Source organism: Strigops habroptila, chromosome 1, assembly GCF_004027225.2.
Source record: "Strigops habroptila isolate Jane chromosome 1, bStrHab1.2.pri, whole genome shotgun sequence".
NCBI classification, from domain to species: domain Eukaryota; kingdom Metazoa; phylum Chordata; class Aves; order Psittaciformes; family Psittacidae; genus Strigops; species Strigops habroptila.
The window spans coordinates 80,788,700-80,814,643 of record NC_044277.2 but is presented as its reverse complement, the minus strand read 5'-3'; the positions used below and the strand labels follow the sequence as shown (position 1 = coordinate 80,814,643).

The window sequence follows — 25,944 nt, the reverse complement described above, 5'->3', positions numbered from 1 at the left end:
ATTTTGAATAATATTTAAGAAGTCCTATTTTTTTTGTATTTGGAAGTAAGGATGGTGCTGTTTTGCGTAGAAAGTGGATTCAGGGTGTCCAAATCAAATTATTGCCTTAACTTTATTTCCTGTTCCAAAAAAATACTTAACTTCATTATTTCACCCCTGCAGCTGAAGCTCATTTATTCACAAGTGCATCTTATAAAAGTGTATTGCTATTGCAAGAAATTGGGTAATTACTGTAAAGAGGTCAGAAATTTTCCATTCAATGTGATTTTTCAAATTTCTGAGAAAGAAGAAGTCCTATCCCCAAGTAAAACCGTCTCAAAATATTTTTCAGACTGAGATGCAAAAAACTATTTGGATTAGGTCAATCAAAACGATGCATTTAAGTGATTTTGAAAGGTTTCAATTTGTGCAGGAATCATATGCTCACTATTTTCTCCCCAAAGAATTCATAAAGGAAATAAACAAGAAGCAACTGATATTTGTCAATAGTTTCAGTAAACCAATATTTCCAAGAAAAAAGTTGCGTTAAAGATTGTGATCAGGTCTAATTATCCAAGTGAAAATTGTTTATACAGGACTGAAAAACAATGTGCTAAAGTCAGTTTATAAGAGTTACGACATGAAACTCAGGCTGGCACTCACTCTTCCCTGTACATGACTTTACTTTGTCTTCTTATGTTAGTATCTTCCATCTAATATTTGTTGTTTCTGCTTAAGAACACTGTACTTTTTGTGTATGCAATAAATAATGCTTCTAGGAACATTTTGTTAAACTGATTGAAAATTAAAACATTTTAACTTTATACATATTTACATTAGTTACTACGTACTTTCAAAATCTTCACCAGCTTTGAACTGATTAAATGCTAAGAAAACATTAAAGCCTTGCTGCTGTGAAATCTAGCCTGATGTTTTAAAACTTCAGATCAGCAAAACCTAACTCAGACTTATTTTAATATTTCAAAACTGATTCTGAAGACCAAGGAAAGAAAGCAAGATAGAAGTGATCAATAACACTGATTTATGGATAACAAAAAAATTAATTCAAATAAAACTAATAAATCTGAAACTGCTAGGGATTTCTAAAAATATTTTTCTACCTATTTAACCCATGAAATCAAGTTAATTACTTTGATTCTTTACTTACTGAGATAAACTTTCTAGTAGAATTATGTTGAATGTGTGCATATATGTAAATATGCATATGCATGTGTGTGTATGTATGCAAATAACTGCAATCATTTCGTGCCAACTATCTAAATAAAAGGTCACTGGCTTTTTATGAAGCTGCGAAAAATTCAAATTTAGTGATTTAATTGACTTTAAGATGCTGTAAATAGAGTATAGAGATTAAGCTATGAAAATAATTATTGCATATATTCTTAGCTAAAGCTTTTGCTACTGTATTTCTCAAAACAGAAACACAAATAAGTATGGAGACACATTAGCCCTATCCAGTGATCTCTGTGGCACAGGTTTGCCTTATATATGTGGTTTAACATTGCTTTGTTTTGAACAGCTCAAGGTTTAGCGATGTCTTATTGTTCTTATCATCTTTGGGTCTTGTTACATGTTTTTCCCCCCTCCCATGTATATGTTTTCCCTCCTCTCATGTCTTTACTGGGAGCTTGGAGCCATATACATAATGTAATTCTCCTTTAGACATCATAGAGTGGCTGTTCTTTGCATTATTGTACCAAAGGAAGAGGTTCAAAATTGGGAAATGAGTTTTCTTATTCTCTCTCTCATGCCCTATCCTTTGTATAACAAAAGGGGGCAGCCAAAATCTAGTGTTTATTAGGTCTGATTTAGTAATGCTCTGACAGTCTTTCAAAGTCATGCACTTCATCAGTCTTTAACAAATAAATCATTTAAAGGCTTTTACAGAAAGAGAGGAGAAAGCTTGGAAAAAAGCTGGAAAAGGAGCTAATCGCATTCCTTTGAAATGATTGACTAAGTGAAAATACAGGTATGGTTAGAACTAGTTTTTGAACTAGTGGTAATTATTTGATCCATTTTCTTTATGTTTCAGAATCTTAAAGGCTCCAGTGAAAATGAACAGAGCTGAAGTTGCACAACTGTTAGCTTTATTCTTGTGAATCATGGGGAGCTTTTCTTACTTATGTGCTTCTTGATTGTTCTATTCTGTTCATCTGTTCTTTTTTTCTAGCATCACAGACTCTCTTATTTGAGAAAGATTAAATACATATTTAACATTTCTGACAATGGAAAAAACTCATAAAAGTGGCGTATGAAAGGGAAATTGTTACTACCACACCCCAGACCAATTTTTCCTTACAGACCCTAGGACATCTGTGGGAACTCATATTTGTGAGAATTGAGGCTTGCCTTGGCTTATTAGAAGCATGGGAAGAGCTTGCATGGGATTTCAAAATCTCACTGGCAGATTTCCAGACATCATCTGCTGACTGTATATAGGTAGAAAAAACTGGGAATAAAAATATTCTTCTGAAGTTTTATCGGCATTTAGTTTTGCCTAAATAAGTTAAGTGTAAACATGTCAAGAAAAAAAGATGATTGGAAACAGTGATTGAACTCAGAATGATTTAACATGGCAACCAGCCCAACTGTGCACTGCTGAGTGATCTTAGCCTCTGTGAAATATGGAAATGTTCAGAATTTCAAGAAATATTGGGTACGTAATCACTGCTTCCCATGAACACCAGCAGGCAAATCTTTAGGAAGGTAAAGAAAGGAAGATGAACAGGGGTCAAAAAAGAGACCTGATTCCAAAAAAGACTTAATAAAACTGAAATACAGTCCATCTTGCACTAAAAGCAATTCCACCTTACCCTTTTTTGCTTTTCCCACTTTCTTACCCACTTTCTGCTTTTCCATATCTCTTTCCACTGCCCACTCGTTTTCAGAAGGAGCATTTTGTTTTCCTCCCCTATATGGAGTAGCCTTCTATGTGTTAAAGCACAGCCTCAGATTTCCACCCATCTCTCCCTATTTGCTGTCATGCCTATGCTTTTTCCATTTTTGGCCTACTTTTGATGTGTTTTCCATTCACAGTGTATATTGCAAAACTTTTTACCCCCATCATGCAACACTGTTTGCATTAGAAGTGCCTCTTAGTTGTGATTGTATAGCACACAATTTCAATTTTTTTCCCCTGTAGTAGTTACCATGCTATATTTACAACACCATGAAAAATATATGTGGCAGAGCAGGCATTGTGCTGTCTGATATAAATAATGTTGCCTGGTTTACTACAAACTTGTAGATGGCATCAACAGAAATGGAGCCATTCCTATTTATCTGTGTCCTCTGATGGTATTGAACAGATCTATGCCTGCCTTTAAAGCACAGGCCAGTCCTCCTGCTGACACTGAATAATGTTTTCTAAAGCTTAAGGAAGCATTGTGCCATTTCAAGGATTTCTCTGTACCTGGATGGTCTCCTAATACTGATTAGAGTAGCCACAATGTTCCCAAAGAGCAGCCAGAATAGTGAAAAAAAGCCAATACAGTGAAAAACATAGAGCCATTACTCATGCCTTTTTATCATCCAGCCATCTTCCTATTAAGAAAATATCTTTCAGGATCCTCAAGATTTAAGGTTGCACTTGAGACCATAGGGCATCAGAGATATACACTTGTCTGTAGCTTTTCTTTTCACTCTCCCATGTAATGACTGAGACAAAAATTATACTAAATATTATCTTCCAGCAGTTCCACTGCTAAAGTGAACCTCCTGTGCAATGAAAGTGATTAAACCTTTGCTTTATGCATTTGAGCTGAGGTATAGTAATTGATATTGTTCTGGATCTGTATTTTGCTTTTTGATTTTCAAAATTTTAGACCAAATTCTGCAGTCTGTTACACGTATGCAAATACTGTTTTAATGGATGTGTAGCAATCTTGGAGATGACTTATTTCATTCATGGCCCAATTTAACTGCCACTAAAATCAATGGAAAGGCTCTGACTGATGTCTACATGAATTGCATCAATCCCTTAATCATTTCAAATGGGATCTAACAGTGAAATGGTTCTCATTAGAAACAGTGTACTGCTAATATGAGCCTGCTGAGCTCATCAACAGTGCTTTTAAAGCAATAATAAGAGCATAAAAGGAATAATTTACTTAGGTTTCTCAACTGGCTATTTGATGAAAATATTCTTTTTGTTATAGTAAAGTTTCTCCATTAGAATAAACATATTCCTCCATTCAGACCAATTACTGAACCCTAATAGCCCTAATGATATTTCATAATTAGAAAGTAGCCTTATGATCCATCTTTCTAAGAGGAAATTTTGGTACTAAATTACTTATGCTACAAGCCCAGAGAACTACACTCTGCAGCATTTCATGTTATTCTACTGGTGCCCACAACAGACATATCCTGAAAGCTATCTTCGGGTTTGTTGGTACAGAAAATGATTACAGTGTACCAGTTCCTAGAAGTCTCATTGCAAATGTTGGTGTTATGCCAATGGCTGAAATAGTCATTTATGCTCAGAAACCCACAAAAATGCACAAAAATAGCAGATCCAAACCCAGAACTTATGATACTCCAGTTCTCTCATTTTAATAGGTAACATCTTATGCTTCAGTTGAAGATGCTAGTTCAAGCAAACCACAATATTCTGTAATATTGAACATCTGATTACATAGGAGGGAGGAATGGTTACTTGTACCCAAACAGGCTGCGCTAGGAAACAGGAAATTCGATGCTGTTGCCAGCAAAACTGTATGTTTCTGTGAATGACATGAACGTTATTAGCTACAATTCCTGAAACATCCTTTGCAACTTTGTATTATGCCCATTTTCAGTAACCGTGACAAGCCCATCATTATCAATAGCTGTGACACTAGTGCTGTAAACCTATTGAGTACTGGGGGCAATCTCCCACACCTTACATTCTTTCCACTTAAAACAATTTGTCACTGTAGTGTTACAGGATAATTTTTCATTCTTCAATGAGCATTTGCAAATAATAGCACTGTATTGCTAGTGTAGATAATTAGAGTTTTTTCTCCACGTAATTCACAGGTTATGGGCATGCCTTTACCCTTATTATTAAGACTGAAAACATACCAAACTGAGATGGTAGCATGAGTCTCTGTATTTAAGCCTTAGTTAATAAGAGGGTCCTTAACAAAGCCCTCCTTTCTGAACCCTCCCACTGCATTCACTTGCAAATCACTGTATAGTTGGTGAAGCCGTAGTCCTGCCCCCCCGCCAGCCCCAAACCTTCTCATGTTGAGCACTGCGGCTCTATCGGCAGCAGCATTTCTCTCTGTAAGGGACGTTTCTGATTAAGCAGGGGCACTGAATGGAAACCAATCAGATAGAGAGTCCCTTTAGCTTCAGCTCCCTGCCTGCCTGACTTAAAAGTGATGCTGGGAGAGAGGGAGTTAGATGCAAGTGCATAGAGCGTTGGAGATACAGTAACAGGGAGAAGGGAGGAAACAGGTAAAGAAGCAGCATTGAATGGACAGAGCTAGGCTCACGCTGACAGAAATGGTGAGTAGATTAACTTTCTTTGGCACTGAAATTGCTCACAGCAGAAGAGCAGATGCTCTCTTAAGTGTCTAAAATGTTAAAGGAGCCTTACAGATACTTTTTAGGGAGGAAGTGTGGGGGGCAGGGTGAGCAGAGCACTTTGGGGAGATTTCAGCTCAGAAAGAAAATAATTGCACTAAATTGCTGAAATCTAAACTTCTGTTGCTGTATATAAGACCACTCCTTGTGCGTATTAGAAAGCTAGCAATGTGTATACTATTTGGCAATGCCGTTAGACATTATTCAGGTTTTACTGCAATGTAGTAGTAACCATTTAGCCTAACTTTTGTGCAGGATGCTCTTTCACATGTCCAGATAGAAGCTATCTTTCTTCTCTTTTCTTTCTTTCACATTTGTTTTTATCAAAAATGTCTAAGCAAAACAAACCCAATTAAGAAGGGTGAAAAAGGAGAAGGTCTTTACTACTAATAAGAATGAAGTACTGATGCTTTGTTTTGTTTTTCTTTAGTGGGACTAGCAAAATTGGTATATTTTTACTATGTGCTAGAGGGGAAAGTGGCAGCTCAGGGTTCAAAAGGATTAAGAGCTGAGGGAGATGTCCCTTTGGATATTCATAGCAGTAAGTCAAAGTCAACAGGCTTTAATGTGTAAGGCTGTTTTCCAGAAGTGCTACCAAACAACCTTATCAGCCTAAGATGTATAATCAGAGACTAGCACAGAAAGGAAGGCAGAAAGCATAAAAGGTCAAACTGGCCACTTGATTGTGAAGTAAAGAGCAGAAACTAATTGCCCAGTGAATGACATTTTGCTTTTGCTTTTCACATGCAAGAAATGTGTGGTCACATCCACGCAAATTCACTGTATGAGCTTCAAAGAAAGAATGATGCTTATGAACTATAAATAAATTGATGTCCCTTGCAGTTGTGTGGCAATGTGCATACAGTAGCCACTCACCTTCTCACAGACCTAAGTAGCAGGTCAGAAAAATAGAATGGTATTTTCTTATGATAATTTCAATTTTCAGTGAACAAATATACAAGTGTATCAGTCTTGCTCTGGTTAAAGGCAGTGACAAACTCATATGTTACTTAAATCACACCAGGTTTATGCTTCATTGCTGAGTACTATAATAGTTTCTCATGCTAAGGACAAATATGGATAAAAAGGCAAGTATTTATACTTTCAGTACTTTCACTAGTGGAATCAAAAGCTTTGCTTACTAAAAAATATTGGTGGTAATTATAGGAATTGGCAATATCTTTAAAAATCGTTGGTTCCAATGTAATTTTCCACATCTAAAATGTTAATTTCTATTCCAAAAAATGAGAATGGACTAATCAAATATTTAGAATGTTCATGTTATATTTTTTTTTCCATGATTATTAAGAACTCCGAAGAAGAACTTTTTTAATTTTAAAAAGGGCATACTGTTATCTAAATGTCAATTTGACAGGTCAGTTACATTGTCCTGTCATTTGTCCTTCACTATGTAATAGTATAAGTTTAAGATAGAACTAAATATGTTTACAGTTAATGTGGTATTCCATTAGCAAAAATATAAAACTTTTACAAGGTCACATTATACTCTCAAATGTCTATGAAAGAAAGAATTCTTGGTTTCTTTCTACAAGTAAGATGAACAAAATTAATTTTAAATGTGGAAAGTAACTGTATCAAGACTACATACTAAACTTGTACCTAAAAACTTGTAAAGTCTTCTTAAACTTGATGGGGTGATTTCAACAATCAAAGACTTTCATATGTTTATTTGTGTGAACAAACTAGAGTATTCAATTTCAGAGGCTGTCTTACAGCCTTTATTATGAAAAGTTATGTTGTATAAGTAACCAGTACATCTCACCCAAACACAAAAAGCAGATTGGAGATGCATTTGGAGACAAAATGTGGAGAGAATCAGCTCTGCCATATGCTTTGTACAGCTCCATGGTAAAACTTTCACGCTTTCAGCATTTTCACACTTGTCTGCATAAGTGACCACTGCGAAAATGCTGTCCTCCCCTCCGGACAGCAGTCCATCTGCAAAGATCTGTTTTCTCCCCTCATCTGGCTGCTGCTCCACAAAGATCACCATCCTCTCACCATCAGATCAGCCAATGAGTATGATTTAACTGCCCGACTTACCTACAAAATAAAATGTAAAAACCTAAGTCCACTAGTTTAAATGTTATCATCCATAATGCTGCAGAAAGAACTGTACAACTTAATTCTGAAATTTGCTTCTGCCCTGGTATCAGAACATAGTTTCCGAAGCTGCACAACACAGGTTGCAGGGATTCCACTAGCAGAAGCTTTGAGAAGTAGAGCTAGAAAGTAACAGGACTGACAATTTCCTCTGAGGATGAATTTGTTCAGGAGATAAAACAAGGTAGACTGATGTCTCCTGTTGGCTGTCCAAATCTGATGATAACAGGACACATGAAGTAACAATTGCTACTTCAGAATTTTCGTTTTCTTATGTAGTAACACACACACACGCAATATTGCAGCTGTTTTCAGATATTCTCCTTTTCTTCTTCCTCTTCCTTCTTTTCCCAATTTGAAAAGCTGTTCTGGACTAGATACAGCAAGACCTTACTGAAAATTAAAACTCAGTAATGCCCACTGTTTAAAAAAATCTCCCAATTCCTGCACAAATATTGTGCTGATAAGAAAGTTGGGCTGTATAGACCTGGATACAAGACAATATAGACATATATAATTTCATATGTTCCTTTCATGCAGTCAGTGCTATTTAACTGCAGAAGGCAACTGGAGCAAAAACCTTGAAAAAAATACATCTCCCACTCATATCAGAATGCCTTCTGAATTTCTAAGGCTTGCAGCAGGTGTTACATGCAAATGCTATCTGCAGAAGCACTGATATTTGAACATGAATAGGGATATCTGAGTGAAAGCTAACTGCATTCTGCATGTGAGTGAGTTTATGAAAAGTCATTTGTAGGAATAAATCAAAAATTTTGTTAAAAGGGCATGGGAGGAGAAGGAAAATAAAGGGAAATGATCAAAAAGAATCTTTGTAAAAGCAGTCAAGTGTAATTTTAAGAACTTTCTCCTTTTGCCTTTTAAACAAACAGGAAATTGCTGAATGGCAAAAGGCAAGTTACTGTCCTGACTTTCAGTGACTGATCGTGATAAAAAAACCCCAGTGGCTGAGGCCTACTTGCCAAGCATGACTGAACAGAAGAGACATATCATTATCAGATCATACTGTGTGTTTGCATTGCAAAGTCCTAGTGAAACTGGGCTTTGGTTACTTCAAGGAAAATGTTGTCACTAAGTTCAGGGAAAAAGGAAAAACATTGGACATACGTATACTACAGCTTACAAAAACACTCTAGTATGTTTTAGAAAGAAATATTTTTTTTATGCATAGTATGTAATGTAATTATTGAAAAGATAGGAAGTGAAGTATGTTATTTATAATCATCATTCTGCAATGTCTGAAAGGTTACAAAAGGAGATGGGTGGCATTGTCTTCATCCCATAAACAGAGATTATTGCACAGAGTTGAACTGACTTGGTCTCAGCCACGGCGTAGCTCAGCATTAGAACCAGGGGTAAACCAGGGCCTCCACTTTCCCAGTCCTCCAGTTTCTTCATCTGAATGCATCAATGTTCATAAAAATAAATGTGCCTCAAAACACCCATGAATGTTTCTCTGGAAATATATTTCTGTAACTGCAAAATAGGATGTCTGAAGGGATGGTCAATATATTTTTTTTGCCAGTTAAATGTAAATTTCTATATTTAAATTTTACACATTTTAGTAGTAAAAGTAATAGTAGCATCAAGACAACAGCATATTAGATTCAGTTTTCCCTGTCTCATATTAGAATCTCCTGATATGAAAATGCAAATGTCATAAAGGTTTATGTATGTACAAATATTCTAGGTGCTAAATGGTGTTCAGGTTCCTTCATCCTCACAAGCCCTATTCAAGGGCGATAACCACCAGCTTCATGGATATTCTGCCTGGAAGAATACTGCAGCATAGGGCCATCTATGCCATTGCTTAGAGACTCCAGTTTTCAAAAAACACTGAAAGCATTTTCTCATTGTACATAAGTATGTTGAGAAAGAGCTCCTAAATTACTTGTCCGAATTCAAAATATGCTCTTTATAAATGATACCCAAGAAAAGATTCTGTGAAATAGAGAAAATTGTGGATAATGCTGTTATGTTTGAGGATGGAAACAGCAGGCCTTTCTGTCACTGCAGACAAACTACACAGCTGTCATAAAGAGATTATCTCTATTTGTATATTTTAATAATTCAATTTAAGGCAATTAATAATGTATACAGGCCTATCTAGCAATATATACAGGCATCATTAGATTTAGCCATTAGTTTCAGAAAATGATGATAAATTACATTGATAATCAGTGGTGCAGAATTCAACATTTGTATTTTGGCACATCTTAAAAAAGAATTCAATAAAACATCAGGTTGTATAAGAGTGTTCAATAAAGGAAATTTAAAAAGTATAATGATCTAACACACTCAGTTCAAGATCTTACCTTGAGCTTACTCAAGACCTCAAATAACTGTTCTTTATTTCCTCTGTATTCTATCATTCAATATTTACTCCTGAGGAAATGATGAAGAGGTAAAGTGAAAAAGGTGTGAGTTGGGGGTAAAGGCGAAGTTAATCCCTTTGCTTCTGTTTTGAAGGAAAAAGTAGGTATAGTAGAAATGAAAATCAACATTTTAAAATCCATCAGTTATAGGTTATACATGATTACAAGGTACCAGTAAACTACTCACATCTGAATTTAATAAATCAAAATAGCCCCAGTTCATGAACAAAATTATTCAAATATATACATGTACATACATTCATACATAAATATACACATATGTATACAGACGTAAACTCAAGCATAAATCATGCAAATTATAAAAAGAATGATAAGATAGTTTAAAAAAGAATAGATTAAAAGAGGTTTGCTTAAGTTTGCAGTGCTACCTTTTAGCTGAATTTGTTTGCCTGCTTACTTTTTCGTTTATCACAATACTTTTACATTATTTGCATTGTTCTTTATCATAATACTTTACACTATTGAAATATGAAGTTCTTACTGTTGTAAAGAAGTTCTTTCTTCTGACTTTTAAGGTGTAGGTGCTGGTTGCGAGAAATGTCATGGAAATTATTCTGCCTGCGTAGTAACGTAAAAAAAAAATAATCAGGTAAACATGGTAATTTAAAAAGGAAATTCTTGCAATTGTTTATATTATTTGTCAGGAGAGCTGTTTGTGATTGTGCCACATTCTGGAACCTTTATTCAGAATGCCTAATAATTTGCAATAAAACTAGTCCCACTGAAGCTACGGAAATAGCTTTTATGCATTTTCCTTAGCTGGAGTAAAAATGACTGCTGAATCTGTGTTTTCATAATGATTCTGTCTGATGAAAATATTTATTTTCCTCAGAGTAAAAATAAAAACATTATGTTACAAAAACTATTTTCCTATTTCCTGCAAGATTTGCAATAATCCCTACATTTGCTTCCCAAATGTAAAAGGAAACTTCGCTTTTGAGGAGAATTCAGACTTGTTGACAATGGAAATATGAAAATTAATGTAGATTCTTAATTCCTTACTGTTATCTGCATCCCATGAATTACCAGCAATTGAGCCAGATATTGCTTTTAAAGTTTTTAAGTTTGTGTGGTACATGCCTTCTATCCTAATGAAGACACATTTCTGAATTTATTTCTGTATTTATATCTTTTCTAGGAGTAAGATACTAAATGAAACCCCTTGTGTCCTAAAGAAAAATAATTTGTCTCTTAGTTTTCCTTCATGGAGATAGAATTTCTTTACCAATGATACTCAAGATACTGTTCTTTGCTTAGTAGTGGTGGTAGTAGTCAGCAGCATCAAGGCTGAGAACTCACATACCGCTTCAAGTAAGGGGTTTGTAATGTTATAATAGCATTTGTCACATTTTAACAAAATACAAGCTTCTGGTAGTGCTTGCTCTTCCAGTCATAGTCCTACTGAAAAATCCTCATTACTCATGATGGCAAACCATCTCTACAGCAAAGTACAGGACTTTAAAAACAGAAAAGTATGCCATGTATTTAATGTACCTCCAACTACTTTTTAAGGCAATTAAAAAACAGGAATTCTCCAAAAATATGGTACAGCTGCAAGTTTTCATCTACAAGTGGCCAAAAAACCCCTGCTGGTTGAGAACGTTTCCCTGAAACTTTCATTCAGTAAAGGAGAAAATAGCACTAGCGAAGTGAAAAAGGAGAGTAAATTAGGAAGTAGCTAGACTCTCTACAGATTGATTGTCTTTTTTTTTTTTTTATAAAAGAAAAAGACAAAAAGTAAAATAAAAGATGCTCATTCTTATTGTCTGTCATCGATCTGAAAAGGTTAAACCTAGTAGATAATGGTTTAGGAAAGTACCTAGGGTTGTACATTCAGAAACATAACTGCTGGCACTGATAGAAGGAAAGATTTAGCACTCCTGCCAATGATACTCTAATTATTTATTTTCCATTTGAATTTGCATTTGTTCGAGTCACATTTAAATTTTAGAGCAAATTCGTGAAACAGCCCCCTACAATATAAATCCACAAAGAGTAAACTTTTTGAATATACAAAGGTCTTCTATTTTTTTTTCTGTCCCCAACACGTTGAGATTCTAGTTCATAATACTTTCCCAAAACTAAAAACCTACAAGAAGAATACATACATACTTCAAGCATTATGTTTACTAAGCATTTGTTTTATTAAATAGTGAACTGCACTGCTATACACAGGCACAGGATCACAGTTTACCTTTGATTACTCAAAAGAGAGATACTCAGTAATGCCAAGTAATACATAAATGAGAATTTAAAAGATAACATACATCTGAAAATTTCCTAACGATTGCATATGAAAGAGACTAGAAAGTTCTTGTGTAGTTTGAGTCCAGATCTGTATATGTATCACACTAGGAGTGTTCAACAGAACTAAAATGGGTCTTAAGGATTAACCAGCAAAGGATTAAAGTTCCTGGTCTCATGACATGAAGAGGATCTCAACTTCTATTCAAAAAGAATTTAACTATTTTTTAACTGGCAGAAAATTTTATAAACTCAGTATAACTATTTAAGTGATATTTTTCTGAAAGTGCAGTAGTTTGAAACATATGTTCTATGCATGTCACTGGGAAATTTCTTAAGACCTATACACAGGAGTCCCAAACAATACAAAGCCAGGGCAGAAATGTACATTGAGTAACCTGATGTAATTATTAAAGGACATGCCTAGAGCCAATAGAGGAAACCCTCATAACCTGGTAGAAAGAATCACTAGTTCTCTGGAGAAGAAAGGAAGGAAAGGCAGGGTTCCTCTTCACAGCTTCCAGAATGTATTCACGAAGCTGAAGCAGCATAAAGATTTGTGTAAACCAGCATAAGATTCTGGATTAATTGATTTGAGTTCTTTTTAAACACAGTACTGTGGGCAGCTAGAATACAAACAGGACCAAAATGGATGTTGTAGTGTTTTTATATCCTTTCTGTGCAAATAACATCAGAATCATTAATTTATACAGACTGACATCTGAAATCTAAGAAAATGTGTTTTTTAAGGAACAGAAATAGAGGGACATTGCTTTAGAATGGGAAAAAAATGAGTCACATTAGTTTTCTGCTTCCTTCACCTCAAGTTGATTAGCCCTAATTAAATTTCATGCCAGTCGGTCTGTGAGTTTAGTAGGCAATAAAAAAAAATCCTGGAATTTCATTGCTTGTGGTGAAAACAAACACATGTATATGTGCATACATGTATGTATATCAGTATCGATGTTGATATAATTTTATAGAGGTGAGATAAAGAGATCTAGAGACATCTATTTAAATATACCCCATCTCTACATTTATATAATGATATCAATATATATGTGTATATATATTTTTTTTATGTGCACAGCATCAGTGTCATGGAAGCCATGCATACACTTGCATTTTAAGGTCTCCAATGTATATGCTTTTGCTAATTTGAAGTAAAGTAAGATGCTTATGTGCTCCGAGCTGAGGAAAACTCTGCAGGCCATTTCAAGTTTCTTTTCTTTAACAGCAGGCCCAGACTGGTAAATAATAGAGGAAAACACAGCAAAGCAGCTGCTCTGCCTACACCATCAATCCAGAATCATAGCATGATTTGGGTCAGAAGGGACCTTTAAAGATAATCTAGTTCAATCCATCTGCCATGGGCCGGGACATTTTTCACTAGATGAGGTTGCTCAAAGCCCCATCCAGACTGACCAATTTTTTATTCACCAGTATCCCCAAGTCCTTCTAGGCAAGGCTGCTCTCAACCTCTTCATCCCCCAGCCTGTAGTGATACTGGGGGTTGTCCTGACCCAGGTGCAGGACCCTGCACTTAGCCCTGTTGAAATTCCTGAGATTCACACAGGCCCACTTCTCAAGCCTGTCAGGGTCCTTCTGGGTGACATCCCTTCCCTCAAGTGTATCAGCTGCACCACGCAGCTTGGTGTCATCTGTAAACTTGCTGAGGGTGCACTCAATCCTACTGTCTATATCATTAAGATATTAAATAGGACTTCTCCCAGTTCAGACTCTCGAGGGACACCACTCATTACTGGTTTCCACTTGAACATTGAGCCACTGACTCACCTATCCATCCATCCATCCATCCATTCAGTTCCTTATCCATCTAACAGTCAAACCATGAAACCCAGATGTCTCCAATTTAGTAGCAAGAATATTGTGGGGATTATACAAAGGCATTAAAGAAGCCCAGGTAGATAACATCTGTAGGTCCTAGTCCACTGATACAGTCAGCCCATCGTAGAAGACCACTAGACTATTCAGACAGGATTTGCCCTTGATGTTGGCTGTCCCTAATCACATCCCTCTCTTCCATATGTTTTGACATGTTTTCCAGGATGATCTGTTCAGTGATCAGATCGGCACAGAGGTGAACCTGACGGGCTGGCAGTTTCCGAGGCCCACCAACAAGTCAACGTCAGTTAATTCTTTCAAGATTTCCAGTAAACAATTTTCACCTTATTCAATAACTTTGTGTTGAGGGAAGAACTCCCTGAAAGAGGAACTGATGACTAAATCACCTTAATACAATGATACGGCATGACTGATTACTTTCAGTGAAGCACCTGTGTTTACTCTAATATCCGTACACTTTCTACCTGATTACATGTATTGACAAAATTCCTACCTTCAAAAAATTAAAGCAACTATTTCAAAATGGGGTTTTCAGCTTGTCTCACTGTTTCTCACCTCAAGGGGCAAAGATTCAGGAAACCTGAATCTTGTTGCTAAAATGCAGTTTTCAGAATATCTTCAGCCTTACTGTAGGGTTATCTAAACAATCATCCCCAAGGTAGACAAATCAGTACCTTTGATAACTTTCATATAAATGTCCCTCTACAATGAAAATACGAAGTTGACTTCTTCTTCCTACTTTACTTAATTGCTCCTGAATTTTAGCTTTATCCATGTAACTAGGCTTTATCCATGGGTCAAGCAATGTGGGCATGCTCCTTTTAAACAGAAATTTCCATCCCAGTGGCCGCTACCAATTTTACGAACAACAGGAAGGACAATGAAAATATACATGTTCTCTCTCTTTTCCAGGTAGGCTGTAGTGGTTAATTCTAAGGCACACTGAATGAAGTATGAGGTTTCCAGGATTGCCACAGAGTATCCATAATTTCTTATCCTATTTTTAAAAAAGAGAATTGTAGATATTAATATTTAAATAAAAAGGTAGTCATAGGACAAAACAACTTCCACTTACAAGCAATTTTTTTCTCAAGTGCATGTGACAAACAGCATCTAGCCATCCTATTCAAAAGATGAAAACCTGTTATTTGCCCTGAAATATAATGGTGTTCATCTTTGGAAGCAGTATGTATTGTAATTTTTTTTTCCTCAAGAAATTGAATGTTACCATATGGTATGTTCAACTGTTGTGTCTGAGAATTGATATGTCTTAATACTTTACCAGCCATATTCATTAATGGTAGGAATAGATGTTAAAACTTGCAGTGTATCTCACTGAGAATTTAATAAGAAGTACTTGTCAGTGTTCATTTGGATTATTGTCCACAGTTCTATGAAATTACATGTGAAAGAAATCTAAACATAATCAGTGCAAACCCCCGCAATATTTAAATGCATAAACATACATATGCTTTACTTACTTTTATATATGCATTTATAGGCGTAAATAAGTGTAATTAGAAAGTTGGAATTTACTTACTAGTGAGATTCAGGTGTATTATAATTTCATATTGTGCATCTGCTAGGGAGCAGGAATACCTCGAGATCCCAGTAAAATTTAAATTTACATTATGCCAATTAATAAAATAATTATTTGCCAGAATAGCAGAAGTATCGTAACACTTTAACATTTATCTCTTCTCATACTCTGTTTCCCTCCCTAAGGTCTGGCCTCAGTGATTTCTGGAGCAAGTGGCTTTGCTGTGTCCTTCCTGTGGTTTGAGCTGGAGGACTATTGAGTTTTGTGGGGTCAGACAGACTTGCCAGTTTGAAGAGAGCACAGTGAAGCAGATAGAGTGGTCCTCAATTTGAGGGAAGTGAGGGAAAGGGGGATGACACCTTCCACCATACAGTCATGTGTCAGTGAAAAAGTTGTTTCCTTTTGCTCTGGAGACCAAACTGGTTTAGCAAATGGAGGAAAAGATCCTTCCCCTCACTTCAAGTCTCACTGACCTCTTCTCCAAAAGAATGAATCTCGCCATCATGTTTAACACTTTATTGATATTCAAACAAACAATGAAAGAATTGGAAGATCTGAAAAATCACTAATGCCTGTACTCCATCATTAAGAGACTTCCAGAAAAGTGCAGGACTGGGCTAAAACACAGGATCCAAACTAAGCTAAGTTTATATCCATACTTTGTCGTCCTATTATGGCATGCTTTGATCAGGCCACCTGCAAGTTACATATTCTTTTATCATATTTATGTCCACTGATAGTGACTGCCTGGAAAAAATCAAAATCATTAACTAATAGAAATATTAGTAATATTTCTGCATTCCCCCAGCACGGAAAATATTGCCTATTACTTAAGTGAAAGTCAGTTTATGGTTTGTAAATTAAAGACACTAAAGCCAGTTCTCATAGGACAACACACCACCACCTAGGTCACTAAGGATACACTGGTTTAAGCGAGTAGTTTTACTTTATGAGTCTGTAGGCTTTTAAGGAGCCTATTTCTAAGAGACCCCTACAAAAAATATATATGCCAATTACAAGCAGCTTTAAATTTGTTGTACAGAATCCCACTTCCCTGAAGGAAAATATTTATAGTGTCTGTAAACCACAGCAATAAAAAAAGAAACTTAGAACAACATTTGTCTATTGCATTTTCAATCGACTTGAGGTTCATAAAAAGGTATGTGGCCTAAGTAACCTTATGTTCATATGCCACAAATACTGGAAGCACACAACGAGAAGGTTGTGAAAGGACTTGAGAGTGGAGATTTTTTTATTCATACTTTGCTGTGATTTTGATATCACTTACTTATAAATCTGAAGGACAGGAGAATAGACAGGAAGGCACAGACTGCATTTTAAAATAACTACTAACCAGTCAAGTTTTAATATGAAGCTATTTACAAGTTCAGAAACTTGTAGGTTATAAGTCTGCATTGCTTAAGTTCAAGTTTTGTCCTTGACTTCAGATGAAAGAAGAATAACCAAATAATTTTACTTCTGAATTTGAAGTCTTATTAAAGTACTAGTACAAAAGGCAAGTATAAACAGCCATTGCTTACAGTTTAGTAAAAAAACACGCAGTAACTTGAACAACAGGTTTTCTCATTGAGCACAGGTATTCTCATTGAGAATAAAATACCGAAATTAAATCTTGAAGAAGAAATACTGGAACCTGACAAAATTATACAAATAAGATTAATGCATCATATGTAATATCTTTGTAATGGTATGGTTCTATCTTTTTATCACTGAACTGAAAGATCAGTGTTGTACTAGAGACCAAGTAAATCAGTATTCATGTAGTGGCCCACAGAAATTACCAAGTAACAGCTAGCAATTACAACAAAGTATTATGAAGTGTTCTATGAAAGCAGATAAGTGTAAGCTTCAGGTAAACAACAGAAGAGCACATAGTCCTGATGGAAAGCTCAACATAATCTAGCTGAATATTCCCATGGACATCGGTAATATTTAGATCCAGTCTTTATAAAGGGAGGAAATACTGTCATAGTCACTGATAAGCAGAGCAGAGGCGATGAAAGTTGTAAAGGGACAGAAAGGGCAGAATTTGCACACAGCTGAGCACCAGCTTGTTCAGGAATGCCTGAAGTGTCTGACCTGCACCAGAGCCCACCCACTGGAAAATAACAGCCAACTAAGGGGAAAAAGGCCACCTGTTGTGTAATCAGGACTAACATTAAAGTATAAGAATTTTTTTATTTCCAGCCTCTTCATACTCTTCCTCCTGAACAGGGGTTGGTGTGTGTGCAGAATCCACATTAATTTATATAATGTTCATGTGAATATAATGTGACTAGATATATAATATTACATGACAAAGCCAATTTACATACAATATCTGAAAAAAAAGGTTAATTATTTTTTAAAAATGTATTATCTTCTGCACATAAGTCATCAGTATTCAAACAAACAAGTGAAATAACTCCCTGTTCCTTGCAAGCTAAATGTCAAAAAATACCAACAAATACTGATTTTGAATACATCAGAGGATAAAGTTAGAGGAAAATTCAGATAAGGATTCTTGCTGCACAGGCTTGGAAAGAAAGGGAAATTATAGCTTGTTCAGCTATTAAAATGAGATTGAAATATAATTTCAATATAACTCAAAATGGGATAAGTGGAAGACTGTGAACGTACTGCTTATAAAAGTAATAAATTCTTTTATTCAATAAAATAAATAGTTATACTTGAGTACCTTGTAATTAAAGCAATAGATAAACACAAAGCACACAATTTTAAAAATTGTACAGGGCTAAGAAATCTTTAGTTTAAAAATTAAAACTCAAATGTATACATTAACAACATGTTGAAGAAGCCATTACTTTAGAAGGCATTAAAATGTATATATTAGACAAAATTTCATTAAAAGACAGAGACACTGACTAATGCTAGACAAAAAGTGAAAAAACTACAGAAATGCAACAAAACCTAACTGTAAGCCATTGAAGTTAGCAGAATCTTTTCTCTGACTTACACAACTTGGAGGAAAGCTCTAAAAATTCCTGCAAAGACTGGAACAGCAAACACCTGAACAATATTATGGATACCTGAGCAGGGGAAATAGTGTTCATGGAGCAAAGAGGAGAAAAAAAAGATACACCCCTGTAAAGATTAATTACTTATTGAAATAATGCTCTGTGTGAGTGATGGAGGAAAGAAGAATAAAAATAAAACGTGCCTTACCACACTTAGGCTTTGAATACTGAAATAAATACATCAGAAAAATCCAGAATGCTTTGGCCTTCACAAAGAAGAAAAAATATATTTATGTTATAGAGAAATCACCAGAAATTGGGAATTCTAGCTATGAAGACCATCTTTTCTTAGTGGTAGGTACGAATATAACCTGCATTAAAAACAAACAGTAATTAAGCATTAAATGTAATTCACTCTATGACAGAGGACTTACATGATTAAAACAATACATAGAAAGTATGAGTGGTTTTGACTTGGTAATGGAGTATTTGAAGTAAGCCTGATGGCACATAAAAGAACTTCACTGAACATAATCGGAGAAAATGTGAGCATATTTTCAAATGCCAGCAGGGAAAACAGAAAGTAAAAATATGGCTGGAGTAAGCACTTCTATTTTTAATTAATTCATGAGGTTCACATCCAAATGAGGAAAGTTTCACTTGAAGTATATTTTGCAATGCATTGTCTGTTATAATTTCAACACTCAGAAGCTGATGTTAACAAGTGTCTTTTCTTATGTATTCATCAAGACCAAAAGGGAAAGATAAAGATCAAGAAATAAATTTAACCTCAAGCTCCTAATTTCTTTTATGATGGCTTAATGGCAACCGATAACACCTTTTTTATTATTTTATTTTATGAAATTAAGTTATGTTCAAAATTATTCACTTTTATTATAACACAAGTGTGGGGGGGTCAATCTGGAAATTAAGATAAAGTATTTAATTCTGTATTAGATAACAAGGCCTTTGATAATTAAAGTGGTTTTATTATTGCATATTAACTACTAAAGCCTACTATGTCACAAAAGAAGTTGCAAAAAGCCATTTGCATGTTATGAGGCAATATAATAAAAGCTCCTGAAATATTGATATTAAAACTGAAAAACATAAATTTCAAAACATACCAACTAAAGTTCTCTTTTACAGAAAATTTGAAAAAATGCTGGTAATGATAGTAAATGGTGAAAGGTGAACACCTCTTAACAAATAATAACAACTTCTTGAAAACAAATAGCTGTAAACAATCTTTTTTCAAGTTCTGAGTTCAAATGTAGTTTTTCTAAAACTTATCTATATGTTAGATTTTTAATTGAAACAGAAGGTGACTTCAGGTACCACTGTGGTAAACACTGATTTCTGTAAACTATGCTTATTCCCAGGCATGTGTATCTTTGAAGTTCCACAGAAAGTAGCAGAGGCTCTTAGAACACATACAGAAAGTACTATTATTACATATATTTGCAGCAAGGAAAAAGCTAGGGGCAGAAAAGTTTAATGGATTTCAAAATAAATGAAACAGTAGACCCAATGTAACATAGATTGTTTTCAGACTTTCTAAGCATTTATAAAACTAGTTTAATTCCTGGACATGCTGGCACTTGGCAGCTCTGAAAAAGCCAAATCCATGTTTCTTGAACTGATTAAGAGAAAATAATGATTCTAATGGACAGCCAAACTTTATCTACTAAATATATGCTATGAATGGAATGCTTGCATTTAACTTTATGTACTTTTTTAAAGAACACTTGCCCTCTTTCCTGGCTTTTTTGTTCTCAAGTGTTTGTATTCTCTCTCTTCTTTCCTCTTCTTGGAACACTTGCCCTTTCCCTTCACTATACTTGCCTTCCTCTTTTCTTATTGTAGTACTAGAAGCAATTAAAAAACCCACACATTCTATGCAATGGGTAACACATTTTCACATAAGTTTCATAAATATTAGAATATATGTGCTTTCAACCACAGGAGTTGCATTTGGACTTGCATCTCTAGGGTTTTAACTTGGCCTGTCTTTTCTTCTTTACCAAATAGGTCTATAATATCAATATTAACATTACTTTCTGCCAATTACGTCACTATCAGGTAATGAGATGTGGTCATAGCCAAACCAGCAGGAGATCTTTTTTGTAAAGCAACAGGCAAATCAAAACTATACTTTAGTTAAAAAATACTAGAAAGGGATTAAACAACTATCAATGCTTCTCTGATGCCAAAAATATCAAAGTCCCTCCTCACGATAAGCTTACTGGGGTGTGCTGGTCTCTCCACATGGCATAAAGATTATTGGAGAGACGAAGAGAATGCTCTAAAGAAATTGTGAGAGTAAAGAAACTGCTACTGATCACTCCTCGTATTTCTATTCTACTTTCTACTCTTTCAGATACGTCCTAGTCTACTAACCTTTCAGATTATAAAGTCAGTCCAGTCCATGCTTTCCAAAACATGGGTAATGCCTTTATGACTACTGTGTTCTTCCAAGCGAAGGTTTCATAAAACTGGACATCTCATCAATTATTAAGAGTGATATTTTATGTCAATCTCACTTTCTACAGAGACAAACAATAAAAGCATGTTTAGCAAAGGCCCCAGCACTCTTCTTTAATAATTACAGATATATTTTCTATTTCATAAGGTGGGAAATGAGTACAGACAGACTAATATCTTTTCTCAAAATTGGCGAAAAAAACATGGTAGAACCAAGAACAAGAGAAATGAATCGACATTTTTTATGACAGGATGTTTTTCTCTTGTTTAAGCATATTTATCTCTAGTAAAAACATTTCATCCTGTTACAATAAGATCATTAGAATGTATTATCTAATTGTGAATTATACTGTGTATTCATATAAACCAAAAAAAACCCCAACAAAACAAAAACCAAGAGCAAACATCAGCTTCAAGTACAATTAAGAAAAAGGAATAAAAGACTGCATGCCGTTTCATTGTCTCATAAAGTGGAAAGATACAGAATAATGTTGTGGCTCCCTCTTTTGGATAGCACATATCTAGTATTAGATAATAAGAAAACTCATCATGTCCTTAACACCAAAAAATAACACAAGCCTTTCTGTTTTCCCCCCAGATCTTGCTTAACAGTGATAAATGCAGCCAATAAAACCAAATTTTTTGCAAAATGCAATTATGTTGCAGATGTCTATACTCTGTAAAAGTAGATATGCATTTCCCAGCTAGGACTGTAGCTAGAATATTTTTGAAATAAGTGAAATATTAGCCTACCAAGGACCTATAAAAACTGGAACATAAACTCTCTCATGGATTGCTCCTTGTTTTAGCAGTGCTGTTAATACAAAATGAAGGAGAACCATAAACAGAAGATTGATGGAAAGCATGCACTCTCTGGACAAGTGACCAGAAAGGAACAAATTTTGTTCCTGCACTATTATTACTTCATTAGGAGCTGTGAGTGAGACATAAAATAAACGGTCATTTGGGTTGCTCTTTTAAAATCTTCAGTGTAACTGTGACCCAGTTAAAAGTCCACAGACTTGTGTGTGCATTGGCTTCAGGAAATTTTTGAACATATCCTTGAAGGATTAAAAGACATATTTTTAGAACAATAAAAATAATTTCTGTAAAATACAAGGTGTTTTATGAGATGGGAAAGGTGAGAAAAGATTTAAACTGTTAAAAGTCATCAATCAACAAAAAACAGTGAATCCGGACAGAGCCTATGGTGTAAGATTTTTTCCTAATGTAAGACTAGTAATCAAATAATGTTGGCTTTATAGATATAGTTATATTTAATTCTGAATTTAGATTTTGCTTTCCCAGCTATTGGAAGCATACTACCGTTCTACACTAATATCTAGGCATAATTCCACATTACACAACAGGTTCCATTTTCTGCTGTGTAAGACAACCAGAAATAATTTTTTTTGTAAAAGATGTTCATGAAAAATTCAGTAGCACTATTCAATTTCTTCAGTTGTGTCATCTAGAAGATAGAACTTATTTCACTCAAAAATCCTTCTTATTGCTTTCTTATTAGCTTTGTATAAAATATTGATGTTAGGCAGGTATATATAAATGAATTTACATATTATTATATATAATATATAATATTTATATAGTTTTAATGTATACAATATTAATACTTTATTATATGTTTACATATATTATTACATTTATTATATTATAAAGAGCAAAATTAAATTATTAAACGTATATGCAGGTTGCATGTTTTCCCTTCTTTAGACTCAGTTCCTGATGGGTCTTAAGTTTTCTGAAGTTGCCTATCATGGTAGTAACAATAATCTTGAAATTTCAACAGAGGGAGAAAAAAAAACAACCCAAACCCAATTACTTTAGAAGAATTCTTTCCCAAGAGAGCTTTAAAACTTGGAGTAATAAAAGTTCAGTATGAAATTGAGCATGGAAGACAAGTTCTGAGCTACTGATCAGAGTTCTTGGTGGGCTTTTCTGCAGGACTGTCAAGCACCAGAGGGAGGATGTCTGACAGCATCTAGGCTGCTAGGTCTTAGAGAGAGCATAAACCCTTAGGAGACAAGGAATAGAGAGGGGCTCCACTAGTACAGCATATACACCCAACACTCATTGCTGCATATCTGTGTGATACCCTTTCTGTCATTTCATGAGAGGCTGTGGAAACATTTTGATTTTAACAAACCATTATAATTAAAACCTGAAAATTTTTTGCTAACTTCCATGAAAAACTTTACCATCAGTGCTATGCTTGTGGCTACCCAGTATTCTGTGGTTCATTTGTCACAATTTTCAGGAGAAAATAAGAGTTATAAACCTTTAAGCATTAAATACCAGATTGGGGTTTTTTTTAAATATTTTATTTATTTAAGCAGGGACTCATCAGAAGTTCTAATTTCGGTATAGTGGGATTTCAGTTGCAGCTATTTCACACATGCAATCAGGAAACTTCAAAATCTCAGTGATGAAACTGCTGAAACAGTTCTACCAGGGACAAATTGCAGGGACAAAGTCTGAGGCCTAAACCAATGAAAGCGTTATCAACTCATGAAGAATACCACTGTTGGACATATGACATACTCGGGAAAAGTCAGTACAGCTTTTGGAAAGGGAAGTCCTGCCTCACAGACATTTGAGTCCTCTGGAAGAGTTATCAAGAATATAGATAGCTTTGACCTCTTTGATTGATAGGAGCTAGAAGCTTGTGCTTCTAGAAGGTTTTTGACAAGGTCACTCACCAAAGGCACTTAAGCAGCCAGGAGCCAGAAGTTAAGGTCCCTGTATATATCAGTCCTTGATTAGACGACAGGAACCAGCAGGAAGAAGTGAATAATGAGTTTTCACATTGATATAAAGTCTGTTGTAGTCTTCCACAGGGATCTGTATTAGGGCCAGCAGTGTTCAGCATACTCATAAATAACCTGAAAACAGGTTTGAATATCAAGGTGAGAAACTTTGCAAGTGATATTCAGTATGTTCTAGTTTTGGCGGCGATAAAGTTAATTTTCTTCATAGTAGCTAGGATGTGCTGGAAACAGTGTTGATTGATAATACAGGGATGTTTTAGTTACTGCTAAGCAGTGATTACTGGGCAGAGTCAAGGCCTTTTCTGCTTCTCACACCACCCCACCAGCGAGTAGGCTGGGAGTGCACAAGAACCTGGGAGGGGACACAGCCAGGACAGCTGACCCCAGCTGAACAAAGGCATATTCCATACCATATATACTTCAGCTGGCGAGGAAACTGGCTTTTGCAATGCAATTGTCCTTACCATTTCACTGTAATTACAGTCCCTAACATCAGTTTAGCCGGTACGAACTGGCACTCTCCCAGAAAATTCCTGTTAGTGTTTGAGGATGAAGCCCAAGATGATTTGTCATGGTAACCCTGCTTTGAAGAGAGGCAGGGGAGAGAAGAGAATTCAGCCATATGGGTTTGAGCCTTCCCATGCAAACCGGTATCTAGTTAAAAATGGTTTAATAACTATAGTTATTAAACTTAGTAGTTATTATCTACTTTAGTTATTAAACTAAAGTAGTTATTAACCACTTTAGTTATTATATAAATATATAATATACTATAAATGTATATATATACGTTTGTGGTCTATGCAATGCCGAGAGTGGACACAAAAATGATGCATGGTGAAATTGTTATGGAATTATGTAGACACACATGTGGTAACCCCCAGATTTTACATTTAAAATGATAAAGTCTGACAGTTGCCATTGAGGAATAACTATAATGTAACTAGATAATAACAGGAAAACTTTAACGCAGAGCTCTGCAATAGAGAAAAAAAGCTATGTATCATGATGAAATTAAGTAGACAATGTGATTAAGCTGCTGTCTGTACATGCATGAAGTTCCTGCTGCTTGAATACTGCAACAGATTATGATCACCAGTCTCCAAAGATTTTGTGATCCTGTTGGAGACAGTAGAAGGGCATAAAATGGGTTGAGATCTGATAAATGATAGCATTCAGCAGCTGCTTAGTTACTTCAGGAAGGAAGCAGCAACAGTGGTCTGCAATTACCAGTCCGAATCTGCTAACTACATTTAATTGGTCAGCAACTGAGTTTTTTCCAGTCCAGGGAAGTGAATGCATATTCCCTTGCAGACAGTAATTAAGTCTGATTTTCACTATCCTTCTCTGTAGGAAAAAATTTCTAATGACTCAGATGTACTTGAGCAAAAAAAGAGAGGAGGATAGGAGGCACTAATATGTTTGAAAAATCCAGGAAATACTAGCTTAAAGATGTCTTTATTCCAGGAAATTCTGGCTTGTAAAAAGCTCTTAGGCTGTGGACTCAGAAAGTTCAGCAAGCTCTCATGCTCATACATGTTATGCTTAGGCGACATGCAGAGGTAGGAGACACCTGATATGGAGTCTCAGACTGCTTCGTTAGGACCTATCTGTGTGACTAGCATGGACTGCTGCATAATGAAGCAGCGAGAAAGAGGCATTTGGCAAAAGCACTTAGTCCCAGTTACCAGGACTATGTGCTTACAGAGGATATACCAGGACTTAGGGTAAGTACATCCTGTCATTAACAGTGCTGCCATAGGTGAATCTCATCTGCTTCATGCAGAGAGACTGATGAGAATCGACACATCTGGAAAACAGGAGCCTATGCCTACAGCTACTGCTTGGTTTTGTACTGGGAAGATAGAGGGCTATGCTGTTTAAGAAAAAACAAAACAAAGCAAAAACCACAAAAAACCAAACAACAAAACCCC

The 25,944-nt window shown here is 35.4% G+C and overlaps 1 protein-coding gene across 1 annotated transcript in view; it reads left to right on the top strand.

The window, feature by feature from the left end:
• The first annotated feature begins 5,221 nt into the window (after positions 1 to 5,221).
• The window catches only part of CDH9 (cadherin 9), a 95,075-nt gene continuing 74,352 nt past the window's right edge, over positions 5,222 to 25,944 (top strand). The window contains exon 1 of the mRNA XM_030496100.1: positions 5,222 to 5,493. The gene's annotated coding sequence lies outside the window, so the exon portion shown is untranslated. The remainder of the gene's footprint in view (positions 5,494 to 25,944) is intronic.